Raw genomic sequence first — 15,262 nt, 5'->3', positions numbered from 1 at the left:
CTCGATTTAGCATCCACCTTCAGCTCAGGTCATGATCCCAGGGGTCCTGGGATCGAGCACCGAGTCGGACTGCCTGCTCATTGGGGAGTCTGCTTCTCCTTCTCCCTCTGCCTCTTCCGCCACTCATACTCTCTACCTTGCTCTCTCTCTCAAAGAAATAAAATCTTTAAAAGGAAAAAAAAAGAGAGGGACGTCTAGGTGGCTTAGATGGTTACCCATCTGCCTTCAGCTCAGGTCATGATCTCCAGGGCCTAGAATCAAGCTCCACATCGGACTCTCTGTGCAGTTGGGAGTCTCCTTCTTCCTCTCCCTCTGCCTGTCCCCCTGCTCATGCTCTCTCTCTCTCTGTCTTAAATGAATAAATAAAATCTTGAAAGAAAGAAAAAGAAAGAAAGAAAGAAAGAAAGAAAAAAGAAAGACGCTTAACTAACTAAGCAACCCAGTATCCCAACTTTTTTTTAAGATTTTATTTATTTTATTTTTTTAGAGAGAGAGTGTGTGTGTGAACTGGGGAAGGGACAGAGGGAGAAGGAGAGAGAATCTCAAGCAGACTCCCAGCTGAGCATAGAGCCTGACAGGAGCCTCGATCCCACAACCCCAGATCACGACCTAAGCTGAAATCATAGTCAGTCGCTTAACCTACTGAGCCACCTAGCAGATGTCCCACCTTTTGACATTTTAAACATGTTCCCTAATATATAGTGTTGATGCAAAATGAACAAACCTTTTAGCATTTATTTTTTTTCTTGACTAATATATTTTTATTTTTACTTATATTGTTTATTTTAATTCCAGTGTAGTAAACATACAGTGTTTTATTAGTGTCAGGTGTTCAATATAGTGATTCAACAATTCCATATATTTCTTAGTGCTCATCAAGAAAAGGGTACTCTTAATCTCCTTCACCTATTTCACCCAATCCCCACCCACCTCCCCCTGCTAACCATTAGTTTGTTCTGTATAATTAATAGTCTGTTTTTTGGTTTGTCTCTTTTTCTTTTCTTTGTTCATTTGGGGTTTTTTGTTGTTGTTGTTGTTGTTTTAAAGATTTTATTTATTTATTTGACAGAGAAAGACACAGTGAGAGAGGGAACACAAGCAGGGGGAATGGGAGAGGGAGAAGCAGGCTCCCCACTGAGCAGGGAGCCCGATGCAGGGCTCGATCTCAGGACCCTGGGATCATGACCTAAGCCAAAAGCAGACGCTTAATGACTGAGCCACCCAGGTGCCCCTGTTCATTTGTTTTGTTTCTGAAATTCCATATATGAGTGAAATCATATGGTATTTGTCATTCTCTGGCTTATTTCACTTAGCATTATACTCTCTAGATGGATACATGTTGTTGCAAATACCAAGATATTGTTCTTTTTATGACTGAATATTCCATCATATATATATATATGTGTGTGTGTGTGTGTGTGTGTATATATATATATATATATATATATATATATATACGTATATGTATATACATATGTATACATATATAATATTCCATCATATTCCTTATCCATTCATCTATTGATGGACACTTCATCTGCTTCCATAATTTGGCTATTGTGAATAATGCTGCAGTAAACATAAAAGTGCATGTATCCTGTCAAATTAGTGTTCTTGTATTGTATTCTTTGGGTAAATACCCAGTAGTGTAATTACTGGATCATATGGTAATTCTATTTTTAACTTTTCAAGGAACATCCATACTCTCTTACACAGTAAATTGCACCAGTCTGTATTCCCGCCAACAGTGCACAAGGGTTGCTGTTTCTCTGTATCCTCACCAACATTTGTTTCTTGTGTTTTTTATTTTAGCCATTCTGACAGGTGGGAGGTAATATCTCCTTGTAGTTTTGATTTGCATTTCCCTGATTATGAGTGATGATGAGCATCTTTTCATGTGTCTGTTGGCCATCTGTATTTCTTCTTCGAAGAAATGTCTATTCATGTCTTCTGCACATTTTTTAATTGGATTGTTTATTTTTGGGGGGTGTTCAGTTACATCCTTTCTTTATATTTTGGATGCTAACCCTTTATTGGATATGTCATTTGCAAATATTTTCTCCCATGAAGTAGGTTGTCTTTTAGTTTTGTTGGTTGTTTCCTTTGCTGTGCAGAAGCTTTTTATTTTGATGTACTCTTTTTGCTTTTGTTTCTCTTACATTAGGAGAGACATCTAGAGAGATGCTGCTATAGCCAGTGTCAGAGAAATTACTGCCTGTGCTCTCTTCTAGGATTTTTATGGTTTAAGGTCTCACATTTAGGTCCTTAATCCATTTTTTTGTAAGGTGTATGAAAGTGGTCTAGTTTCTTTATTTTGCATGTTGCTGTTTAGTTTTCCCAGCACCATTTATTGAAGAGACTTTTTCCCATTGCATATTCTTGCCTATTCTGTTGAAGATCGATTGACCAAGTAATACTGCATTTATTTCTGGGCTCTCTCTTCTGTTCTATTGATGTGTCTGCTTTTATGCCAGAACCATACTGTTTTGATTACTCCAGCTTTGTAATACAATTTGAAGTCCAGGATTGTGATGCCTCCAGCTTTGTTTTTCTTTTTCAAGATTGCTTTGGCTTTTCAGGGTGTTTTGTGGTTCCCTACAAACTTTAGGATTGTTCGTTATAGTCCACAAAAAATGCTATTGCATTAAACATGTAGATTCTTTTGGTAGAATGGACATTTTAACAATATTTCTTCTTCCAATCCATGAGCATGAAATGTCTTTCCATTTGTATTGTCTGCAGTTTCTTTCATCAGTGCTTTATAGTTTTCAGAGTACAGATCTTTTACTACCTTGGTTAAGTTTATCCCTAGGTATTTTATTCTTTTTAGTGCAATTGTAAATGGGATTGTGTTCTTAATTTCTCTTTTTGCTGCTTCATTATAATAAGTGTATAGAAATGCAACAGAGTTCTGTAGATTGATTTTGTATCCTGCAACATTACTGAATTTATTTATCAGTTCTAGTAGTTTTTTAGTGGTGTCTTTCAGGTTTTCTACATATAGTATCATGTCATCGGTAAAAAGTGGAAGTTTTACTTCTTCCTTACCAGTTTGGGTGCCTTTTATTCCTTTCTCTTGTCTGATTGCTGTGGCTAAGACTTCCAGTACTGTGTTGAATAGAAGTGGCAAGAGTGGACATCCTTGTCTTGTTCCTGACTTCAGGGGGAAAGTTCTCAGTTTTTCACCATTGAGGACAATGTTAGCTGTGGGTTTTTCATACAAGGCCTTTATTATGTTGAGGTATGTTCCCTCTAAACCTACTTTGTTGAGGGTTTTTATCATGAATGGATGCTGTACTTCGTCAGATGCTTTTCCTGCATCTATTGAAATGATACTATGGTTCTTATCCTTTCTCTTGTTGATGTGATGTATCATACTGATTGATTTGTGAATATTGAAGCACCCTTGCAACCCAGGAATAAATCCCACTTGGTCATGGTGAATGATTTTTTTAAAGATATTGTTGGATTCAGTTTGCTAGTATTATGTTGAGGATTTTTGCATCTAGGTGCATCACAGATATTGTCTTGTAGTTCCCTTTTTGTGTGTTGTCTTTATCTAGATTTGGTATCAGGGTAATGCTGGCCTCATAGAATGGATTTGGAAGTTGTCCTTCCTCTTCTACTTTTTGGAATAGTTTGGGAAGAATTGGTATTAACTCTTCTTTAAATGTTTGGTAGAATTCACCTGTGAAGCCATCTGGTCCTAGACTTTTGTTTGTTGGGAGCTTTTTGATTACTGATTCAATCTCATTGCTGGTAATTCATCTGTTTATATTTTCTGTTTATTCCTGTTTCAGTTGTGGGAGGTTATATATTTCTAGTAATTTAACCATTTCTTCAAAATTGTCCAAGTTTTTAGCATATAATTTTTCATACTATTCTGATATAATTCTTTGTATTTCTGTGGTCTTGGTTGTTGTTTGTCCTCTTATTTCAGATTTTGTTTGAGTCCTTTTTTTTTTTTTTGGATGAGTCTGCCTAAAGGTTTATCAATTTTGTTGATCTTTTCAAAACCAGCTCCTGGTTTTTCCTGGGTTTTTTGGTCTCTATTTTGTTTGTTTCTGCTCTACTCTTTGTTATTTCTTTCCTTCTACTGGTTTTGGGTTTGTTTGTTGTTCTTTTTCTATCTCCTTCAGGTGTAAGGTTAGGTTGTTTATTTGAGATTTTTCTTGCTTCTTGGGGTAGGCCTGTATTGCTATGAATTTCCCTCCTAGAACCACTTTTGCTGCATCCCAAAGATTTTGGTCTGTTGTGTTTTCATTTTCATTTGTCTCCATGTATTTATTTATTTCCTCTTTGATTTCTTGGGTTAGTAGCACATTATTTAACCTCCATGGATTTATACTCTCTCTAGATTTGTGTGTGTGTGTGTGTGTGGTTGATTTCTCATTTCATAGTGTTGTGGTCAGAAAATATGCATGGTCTGATTTAGATTGTTTTTTTGAGTTTGTTGAGATTTGTCCTATTATGTGATCTGTTCTGGAGAGTGTTCTGTGTGCATTTGAAAAGAATGTGTATTCTGGTGTTTTAGGATGGAATGTTCTGAATATATCTGTTAAAACCCTCTGGCCCAAGTTGTCATTCAAAGTAACTATTTCCTTGTTGATTTTCCATTTGGATGATCTGTCCATAGATGTAAGTGAAGTGTTGAAGTCCCCTACTATCATTAATTAGTTACTTCATGTTTGTTATTAACTGCTTTATGTATTTGGGTGCTCTCATGTTGAGTGCATAAATATTTATAATTGTTATATCTTCTTGTTGGATTGTCCCCTTTATGATGATATAGTGTCCTTCTTTGTCCTGTGTTACAATCTCTGTTTCAAAGTCTATTTTGTCTGATATAAGTATTGCCATCTCAGCTTTCTTTTCATATCCTTTGGCATGACAGATGTATCTCCATCCCCTCACTTTCAATCGGTATTTGTCTTTAGGTCTGAAGTGAGTCTCTTGTTGGCAGCCTTTAGATGGGTCTTGTTTTTTTATACATTCTGTCACCCTCTTCTTTTGATTGGAGAGTTTAGTCCATTTACAGTCAAAGTAATTATTGATATGTATGTATTTATTGCCATTTTGTTACTTATTGTTGTTTTTGTAGTTCTTCTCTGTTCCTTTCTTCTCTTGCTCTCTTCTCTCATGATAAGTTGGCTTTCTTTATTGAGATACTTGGATTTCTTTCTCTTTATTTTGCATATCTTTTACTGGGTTTTCATTTTTGGTTACCATTGCGTTTGTATATAACATCTTTGACATATAGACTCTAAGTTGATGGTTGCTTAAGTTTGAACCCATTCTCTACTCCTCTCCCCTCCCCACCTATGCCTTAGGTTTATGGTGTCATACTTCATATCCTTTTATTTTATGAGTCCCTTGACTGATTTTTACAGATATACTTATTTTTATTGCTTTTGTGCTTCCTACTTTTTTTACTCTTACTTATGATCTTTCCTTTCCACTCAAAGAGTCCCCTTTAACATCATGTAGGGCTGATTTAGTGGTCATGAAATCTTTAACTTTTGCCTGAGAAATTCCTTATTTCTCCTATTCTGCACAATACCCTGCTAGATAGAGTATTCTTGGTTGTAGATTTTTCCTTTCAGCACTTTATATATATATCAAACCACCCTCTTCTGACCTTCAGAATTTCTACTGAAAAATCTGCTAATAGCCTTATGGGATCCTTTGGATGTAACTGTTTTCCTTTTTCTTGCTGCTTTTAAAATTCTTTCTTTATCACTACTTAGTGCCATTTTAATTACAATGTGTCTTGGTGTAGAATTTCTTGAATTTACTTTGTTGGGGGATCTTTGTGCCTCCTGATCTGGATTTCTGTTTTCTTCCCAGATTAGGGAAGTTTTTAGCTATTATTTCTTTAAATAAAGTTTCTGCCCCCTTTTCTGTCTCTTCTGTTTCTGGGATTCCTATAATGCAAAGGTTATTACACTTAATGGAGTCACTGAGTTCCATAATTCTATTCTTATTTTGCATATTTTTTTCTCTCACCTGCTCAGCTTGATTACTTTCTATTACTCTGTCCTTCAGGTCACTGATTGGTTCTTCTGCTTCCTCCCATCTACTATTTATTCCATCTAGCATATTTTTAATTTCATTTATTGTGTTCTTCATCTCTGATTTGTTCTTTTTTATCTCGTTGATAAAGGTCTTACTGATGTCTTCTATGCTTTTCTCAAGTCAGTATCTTTATGATCACTACTTTAAATTCTCTTTCAGGAATATTATTTATCTCTGTTTTGCTTAGGTCTCTTGCTGTGATTCTGTCCTATTCTTTCATTTGGGACATATTTTTCTGTCTCCTCATTTTGTGTAACTCTCTGTATCTGTTTCTGTGTGTTAGGAAAGTCAGCTACATCTCCTATACTTGAAAGTAGTGGCCTTATGAAGAAAAGGTCCTGTAGTGCCTGGCAATGCAATGTCCCCTGTTCATCAGAACCTGTCATTTAAGGGGTGTCTCTTATGTGTATTATGTGTGCCCTGCTATTGTGGCTGAGTCACTTTTTTTTCAGTCCAGTCATCTGCATTGGGTCTCTTTGCCTATTGTGGGCAGTGTTTGGTCCCTGTTGTGTTAGTGGGCTAGGCTGGGGACACCTTGGGCTTGAGTTGAGTCATACCAGGTATTTGCCAGAAATTCAGTGGCACCAAACTGTAAGGTGATTTCCCTGTGTTATACCCTGATAAATTTTCACTGGTGGGTGGGGCCTGCAATCAGACTAGCTGTCTGCCCCCACCCCACTGCTGGGTCCTCTGACTGGTGTGTGTGGTTATCTTTCCCTCCCCCCCCAGGGCAGGAGTCACCTTGGAGTGGTCCTGGCCCTTGTGGGGCAGCTTGCACACTGCCAAGCTTATGGCCCTGGTTTGGATGGGCTTTCGCCAAGAGAACATTAGAAGGGGCAAATCCACAAAGTGCACAAGGGCAGGGCATGCAGTTTTAACAAGATTTGCACACTTATCTTCCATGAGAGCCGACCCCCGCCCCCCCCCCGCCACCACCGCACTGGGACCAAGGCCTAGCAAAGCACTTGGGTGGGTTGATAAGGTGTTGTCAAGATTGACTTTCTTTTTGGGGAGGGGACATGCAGCAAAGGGACTGAGGCAGGCCTGTCTGGAAGGGGCAGATAGGCGAAAATGCAAGGTGGGGCAGGAGGGTGGAGACCTGGGTGTGCTGTTATCAAGTTAGACAGGCATATAGGACTGCTCTGGTTCCCACAGGTGACCCTGTGTTTATGCAGGGTGTTTATGTTGGGTGGTGGGGGAGGGAAATGGTGCCTGCCTGTTCCTTTGTTCCTGAAGGAGTCTCCCAGTGATCCCAGGAATCTCCCAGGCTCTGAGATTAGCAAACATCCCTCCTCCTGTATGCCCCAGGCATTTTTCAAACTGCTGTTTCTATGCTGTACCTGAGCTGGGTTGTTTGTTGTGCTACCTCTTTAAAGGCTAGGACTCAGTTTCCTCTGGCCCTCCTGGCTCTCCCAGAGCTGAACCTGCTGATTTTTAAGTCCTGCTGGTTATAAGAACTTAAGAAATTCAGCCCCTCTGGTTTTTAAAACCAAGTGTTATGGGGATTTGTATTCCTTGTGCAGGCTTCCCAGTGTGATAGTCTGTTTCTCTCCCCTTCCGCTGCGTGCGATGTCCCTCCCTCCCATAGACAGATCTGCAGTCATTTAGCTCCTGGCAGAGTCTCCATCTTTCCTACCCTCTTCAATGTGGCCTCTTCTCTACATCTAATTGTGGAGTTTGTTCTGCCAGTCTTTAGGTGGTTTTCAGGGTTGTTTACATTGATGTGGTTGTTATCTCGTTTATCCATGGGACAAGGTGAGCTTAGAGTCTTCTCTGCTATATTCCCAGCAATCCCTAGAATTTCTTTTAAAAAGGAGGAAAGTTTCATTCGAGCCCAATTAGGACAGCTGCCTGGGATACACGATCTTCATAAAGAGTAGTGTGCTGGCAAGGAATTTTTGGTGCATGGTTATATGCATTTTTTACATAAAAAGTTACAAATTATTAGACAAAAGACATTTCAGGAAGTTGCAGACCTTATCTTAGGTTTCTAGTATATGCAGGGCTGTGTGACTTAAATCTAATGGGAACTGGGGTAGTTTTTTACTCTTTCTTATCTTTTGTGTTTAGAAGGCTCCTTCTTGGTTATTTTCTTTAATGAAGCAGATGTACAATGTGTGCTTGGGACAGAAATAGAGCCCATGCTTTGAAGTTTTGCCGAGTCATTTTGACCTTGGTAAATGTTAAGTACGCCTTCCCTGGGAGCTAAGGCACAGGGCCCACAAATATTAAAGTTGAAAATTACCTTATCAATAGATAAGGAAAGAAGTGGAACAAATGTGTACAGGAAAATGAGAGACAGTGGGGAAATTCCTGTGGAAGCCAGGCTGTGTGAGTTCAGGGGAGCTCTTAGCCTTCCTCCTCCATTTGCCTCACCATCCTCCTTGTCTATGGAAACTTCCTTATAAAGGGCCAGATGGTAAATACTTTAGAATTTGCCAGCCATTAGGTCTTTGTCACAACTATTCAGTGAGAGCATCCATAGAGAGTAGATAAACAAATGGGTGTGGCTATAATCTCTTAAGACTTTAGGGGCACACGGGGTGCCTGGGTGCCTCAGTCAGTTAAGTGTCTGCCTTTGGCTCAGGTCATGATCTCAGGGTCCTGGTATCAAGCCCCGATCTGGCTCTCTACTCAATGGGAAGTGTGCTTCTCCCTCTCACTCTCCCTCTGTGCTCTCTCTCTCTTGCTCAAATAAATAAATAAAATCTTAAAAAAAAAAAAAGACTTTACGGGCAACTGCGTGGCTCAGTCTGTTGAGTGACCGACTCTTGATTTCAGCTTGGATCATGATCTTGGGGTCATGGGACTGAGCCCCATGTCAGACTCCCCACTCAGTGGGGAGTCTACTTGGGATTCTCTCACTCTCCCTTTGCCCCTCCCCCTGCTTGCAAGCTCGCTCTCTCTCTCTCTCTCTCAAATGAATGGATCTTAAAAAAAAGAAAAAGACTTTATTTACAAAAGTAGGCAATGACACATGTTTGGCCTATGGGCCATGGCTTACTCACCCTTGGTTTAGATAAATGTGGTGCTTCTACACACTAGAGGTTATCATGGAGTGATCACCCATGTATCCTTGTCTTATAAATAAGTTCCAGTTCCAGAATCTCAATCTGAGTATCTCCTTCTATGGACATTTGGGTCAAATGGTATACAAAAATTTTTATTGTTTTGGAACAGAGATACAAAAAAGGAGTGTACTTACTCCATCTGTCTGAGCATCTCCAAGTGAGTGCCTGCCTGGGTATGTAGGCCATGCATCTACATGTCTACACACCTAATTGTCTTACTCCAAGAAATAGCACTTCTAGTAGCTCCTAGATAGGCCAAAGAGAAAGAAGTGGTGATGCAATATAGTCACTGGTAATAAGGAAGAGGCTGGTTTGGCTGAGGAAGTGGGGAGATCTGCCCAGGTCTATAGTCCTTTGTGAGTGAGTTAAGAGCCTAACATCTGGGTATATATCGAAGTGATTTCAGCTAGCCTGAGGGACCTGGGCATTGGTAAAGGTTATACAGACATTTCAGGGGGTTTTCTGCCCACGTTTGTCAGAAATGGTCTGCTCATTCCAAGCACAGATTAAGAATCAGAGTTCCATGGATGCAGCGCAAGGTCATACCTAAGATATAAAGGCGTGCTGCCACTGCCATCATGTGGTTACTCAAAATCATAATTTATCCAGTAATATATGAATGAGTGAATTTTCCTGTGAAATGTGCTTTATTGATATCAATATAGAATTTATAGAAATTTTATTATAATAAAGTAGAAATCCACATGTACAAAATATGTATGCAATGATAATATTGCCTCTATATGTTTCCTAATGTAAACATTGGCTATAATGTAGGTTCTTGAAAGATTAATTGAAATGAGGCAAGTGCTAAGGTCCTAAGCGCCTATGGAAAGAATGTGTTTCTACTTGGGTTCTCCCTCCTGGAAAAAGGCTTGGATGCATGAAGTTTATTTGGGAAGTGATGTCAAGAAGCCAGAGGATGGGAGAAGGAGAAGAGGGAGAGTAAGATGGGAAATTGGGAAAGTCAAAAAGGTGAATTATCAAGCTGATTCCCAGTGTGGGAGACTAGACATCAGTCCCAATGTGAATATTCTGAAGAACCACATAGAATGCATTTCTGAATTGTCCCTTTGAAGGGCACTGTTGCGATTTATCCAACAACCCATGTTTCCCATTGACTGGGCGCTGCCATAGGGGTCCTTAAGGCCCCCTAAACTTACAGGCCATGCTTGCACAAAATGGGCTGCCTTTCACAGCTTGAAGAAAAGCCTGAGAGAGAAGAGAAGAAAGATGCTTGAGGTAGGACATAGCAGGATGCTGACAGGTACCCTGACTGCACTGCTAACTTGAGTGTGAGAGTAGAGGCAAGAGACAGAATGAACAGACAATAAATATTGGAAATAACTGAAGCCCAGGAATTGGGAAATTGGTGACCTAACTTGAATAATCTTTTCAAACAAAGCCTTGTGCTAAAAGCGATTTAAAATTCTAGACTAAGAAAAATTTTCATCTTTTTAAAAGTAATAAAAAATTTGCAAACTTGTAGCAAATGACGTTACAAGGCCAAATTCCCAGGGAAAGTGGGAACCCAAAGAGTTGTGTGGAGCTTTGAAGCTGCTTTTTCCTGGTGGCACTTTCCAAGTGAGGAAATGTACCATCGGTTTTGAAGGCATTATGAGATGAGGGGCCAGAGTTCAAAAGCCAGCCCTTGCTTGAAGCAAAGAGTCTATGGGGATATAATATAAACGTGATGACTATAGTCAACAGTACTGTTTTGTGTATTTGAAAGTTGCTAGGATAATAGATCTTAAAGGTTCTCATCACAAGAAAAAAAACAGCTGTAACTATCTGTGGTGATAGATGTTAACTAGACTTATTGTGATGATCATTTTACAGTATATATGTATATCAAATCATTATATTGTACACCTGAAATGCATATGTTATATATCATTTGTGAATATATGATATATAAATATATATATATATATATATATATATATATATATAAATGATATCTCAATTTTAAAAAGTAGCATAAAAAGCCATGCACCAAATTAACAAAATATTATGATTCAGGATCAAAACTTGCTAGTCTGTTGCTATCAATAAGAAAAGTGAAAGGTAGAGAACTTGGTTTTAATAAAATGATACTAAACCAATTATGAGAAATAAAGGCAATATAAAATGGAATGGATAATTCTATATTCTTGCCTCTCAAGAGCACTGAGGATTAATGGGATGACAACACATTTCCATTTGATACAAAAGGAAGGCAATGAAGCTTCAATAGAAAAGTGTCTTTATTTTGAGGAAGTATGTTTTGTTGGAAAATTACAAATTCTAAGTTGGGAATTTCCCATACTAGAGCCCTAGCAAAGTAGTCTTGCTGCTATTTTAGGGACTTAGAGTTCTATTTCAAAAAATGATCACAGATCAGGATGCTCTCTATCCTATATGAGGTAAATAAATAATTGTCTTTTTTTTTTTTTCTAGATTTACAGAGAATAGATACTGTCTCATCCTTCTGAACATTACCCATTGTTTCACATCTGTTAGAGTCATTAATTAGAACTGCAGCCTCATTTAAAAATAAAATTAGAATGGGATATATGGAAAATATAATAATAGAATAATATATTTATTAATATATATTAATAATCTACCATGTTGCAGGCACTGAGCTAAACATGTTCAATGTTAATATATTAAGGATGTTCACTACCATACTTCATGTGATTGCCAGTGTGATTGTGCTATTTATTAATTCATTGCCTCCAACTCCAAATCTACCTTCCATTCCCTGTTCTGACAAAATAGAGCGGAACCCTTTAAATATTTTCCCTTTGCAAAATGGCACAAGGTTAAGCTTTGTCAGCTGAGCATGTTGGGAGGACAGAAAAAAAAAAAAGAGTCTAGTAGGAGACCTTCTTTAGATGTTAAAAGACTAACTCAGTAATTCTTTACATTTGCTGCACATGAACGTCAACTGGGATTCTCTTAAAAGATACTTTTACTTGAACCCTGGATCCACCATCAGAGACTGATTTATAGGTCTGGACTTGGAGCAGAGCATGAGTGGTTTTTTGTTTGTTTGTTTTTTAAGATTTATTTATTTGAGAGAGAGCATGCACACAAGAGAGAGCAAGTGGTGGGGGGAGGAGCAGAGGAAGAGAAACTCAAGCAGACTCCTGCTGAGGACAGAGCCCAACCTGTGGCTCAATCTCACGACCCTGAGATCATGACCTGCCCAGGTGCCCCAGCATGAATGTTTTTTAAAGATGCCTCCCCATATGATTCTAATTGCAGTCAAGAATGAAAACAACTGGAGTAGAATTTCAAAGAAAGTGTGAACTAGAAGTAAATCTGCTATCTCATTCCTAATGGATTATGCCCAAGTTTGATTTGGTGCAATATGAAAAAGATAAAAATAAAAGGAAAAAAAAAAGGTCCCTGGGGAACTATAATGACAATCACATATATTTGGCTATCACATATATTTGCAGCCTGGGGTTTGTTTTAAATATAGGTTTTATCATTATTATTATTGTTATTCAAATATGATGAAGCTAACAGATCAAGAGATGATTGCCATTGAAAAGTTAGTTGTTACTCACAGTTCCCAAGCAGACAGGTCATGCCACAAATGCAGAGCCACACAGGGAAGCATGAGGGTCAGTCAGGAGACAGAAAAAGCAAGGTAAAAAACATGGGTGAGAGACTTTATTGTGATTTTTGCAAGAAGGAACAGGTGAGGCATGGTAAGAAGTCTTAGGATGGGCTAGTTTGAATAATTTCAGTGGGCTTTTGTATATATGAGATGTCTATAGTTGTCTGATATCTGACCCTCGGTGATTAGGGCACGTAGATAGTGGCCCAGAGTGTAAGAGCTGATAGAGGAGATGGTTGGGGTATGGACTATAGATTGGTTGGTTTGTATATGAAAGACACACTTACAAGGGAGTCCCTTCCTATCTCTAAGAATTGGCTAGCCTGGGGATGGTCAGTCTCTCTAGTGTCAGAAAAGCCCCACGATGCCAAAGCATTAAGCACATAAGTTAGAAAATGTAGTTTTTACATTTTCTAGGAGTCAGTCTCTTGGATGGTCCAGCAGCTCAAGCCAAGATCTTGGTTTAAGGTTTTTCTAGGGTAACATCCAGGCACCTGGAAGAATTAAATGTAAATTCTCCACAGTGGGAGATAGTCTTACTTGATTTCTCATACAATCCCTACAAGAAATTTTTTAAGAAATTAAATAGAAATGAAGAGAAAAGTAACCAAGCTTAAAGGAAGCAATGAGCAAACACACACACACACATACATACACACAAGGAGACTAACAAAGTTGAAATATGGGAAATATTAAATACAGATTACAGTGGTTACCATGGGCTTTCACTGCTTAAACAAATAAAAGACAAACTATAAAATATTTGTAATAGCAAACTATATAAAGTGACATAGCATTCCAAAAGGAATGGAAATTTCTTTAAATGAAAATGGAATAACCAAAATATATTATTAAAAGCAGATTAGAGACATCTGAGGAAAGAATTGATGTACCGGAAGATAGTTCAGAATAAAATATCCTGAGTGCAGCAGCAGCCGCAGAAGGGGGAGTGTTAGGGGGAGGGGAAGGGGAGGGGAGGGGGAGGAGGAAGAGGAGGAAGAGGAAGAAGGAAGAGAAGTGAGGAGTCAGGGAGGATAAGGCAAGAAGACCCAAACTATGTTCTGAACTATGTTGAATGAGGTTTCCAGAACAAAAGAGGGCCTAATACAATCTGAAAGAAATATTGGCTGATATTTTCTAGAAATGTTGAAAGATTCAAGACCAATTAATCAAACAGAATATTTTCCAAAAATCCCCACCTAGACACACCATAGTGGAGCTGCAGAACCACAAGGACAAAAGGAAATCTCAAAATTAGTTGGTAAGATAAAACAACTAACATAAAGCAGCAAGGATATAGAGGACTTGACATCACTATCAACCCACTAGACCTAACAGACTTCTGCAGATCACTCTTCCCAACAGCAGGGGAGTGAATACACTCTTTTCTGAAACACACATGAAACATTCTCCAATGTAGGCCATATGCAAGGCCATAAAACAATCCTCAGTAAAAAGGACTTAAATCATGTGAAGTATATTCCCCAACCACAGTGGAATTAAATTCAAATAAAAAATAGAACGAAATTTAGGGATCTACAAATATGTGGAAATTAAACAACATGCTCCTAAATAATGAATGTCAAAGAAGAAGTCACAAGGGAAAATAGAAAATACTGTGAGATGAATAAAAGCAAAAACACATGACATACCAAATACCAAAATGGATGATGCAGCAAAAGCAGAGGTTAGAGGGAAATTTAAATCACATATTAGGCCGTAAAACAAGTCTTAACAAACTGAGGAAGATTGAAATCATACCAAGTATCTTCTTCAACCACAATGGTATGAAACCCCTAAAATCAGAAATAAGGATGCCCACTCTCACTACTTCTATTTAACATAGTACTGGAAACCCTAGCCAGAGCAGTTAGGGCAGAAAAAGAAATAAAAGACTTCCAAATCAGAAAGGAAGATGTAAAATTATCTCAATTTGGAGAAAAACTTATCTTATTTGTAAAAACAAAACAAAACTCTAAATACTCCACAAAAAAATTATTAGAACAAATACATAAATTCACTAAAGTTTTCTACAACATACGAAAATCACCATACAAAATTCAGTTGCATTTCTATACACTAACAATGAACTATACAGAAAGGAAATTAAGAAAATAACCCTATTTACAATAGCATCAAAAAGAATAAAATACTTAGGATTATACTTAACCAAGGAGGTGAAAGACTGTACACTGAAACATACAAAGTATTCATGAAAGAAATTTTAAAAGACACAAATAAATGGAAAGACATTCTGTGTCCATGGATTGAAAGATGTATTATTTGTAACATGTCCATACTACCCAAAGCAATCTACAGATTCAGTGCTATCCTCATCAAAATCCCAATGCATTTTTTACAAAAACAGAAAAAAATAATCCTAAAATTCACATAAAACCACAAAAGACCCAGAATAGCCAAAGCAATCTTGAGAAGACAGAACAAAGCTGGATGTATCATACTTCCTAATTTAAAAATATATTACAAAACTACAGTAATTAAA

This window comes from Halichoerus grypus, chromosome 5, assembly GCF_964656455.1.
Source record: "Halichoerus grypus chromosome 5, mHalGry1.hap1.1, whole genome shotgun sequence".
Lineage (NCBI taxonomy): Eukaryota > Metazoa > Chordata > Mammalia > Carnivora > Phocidae > Halichoerus > Halichoerus grypus.
Note: the sequence above shows the minus strand (reverse complement) of the source record.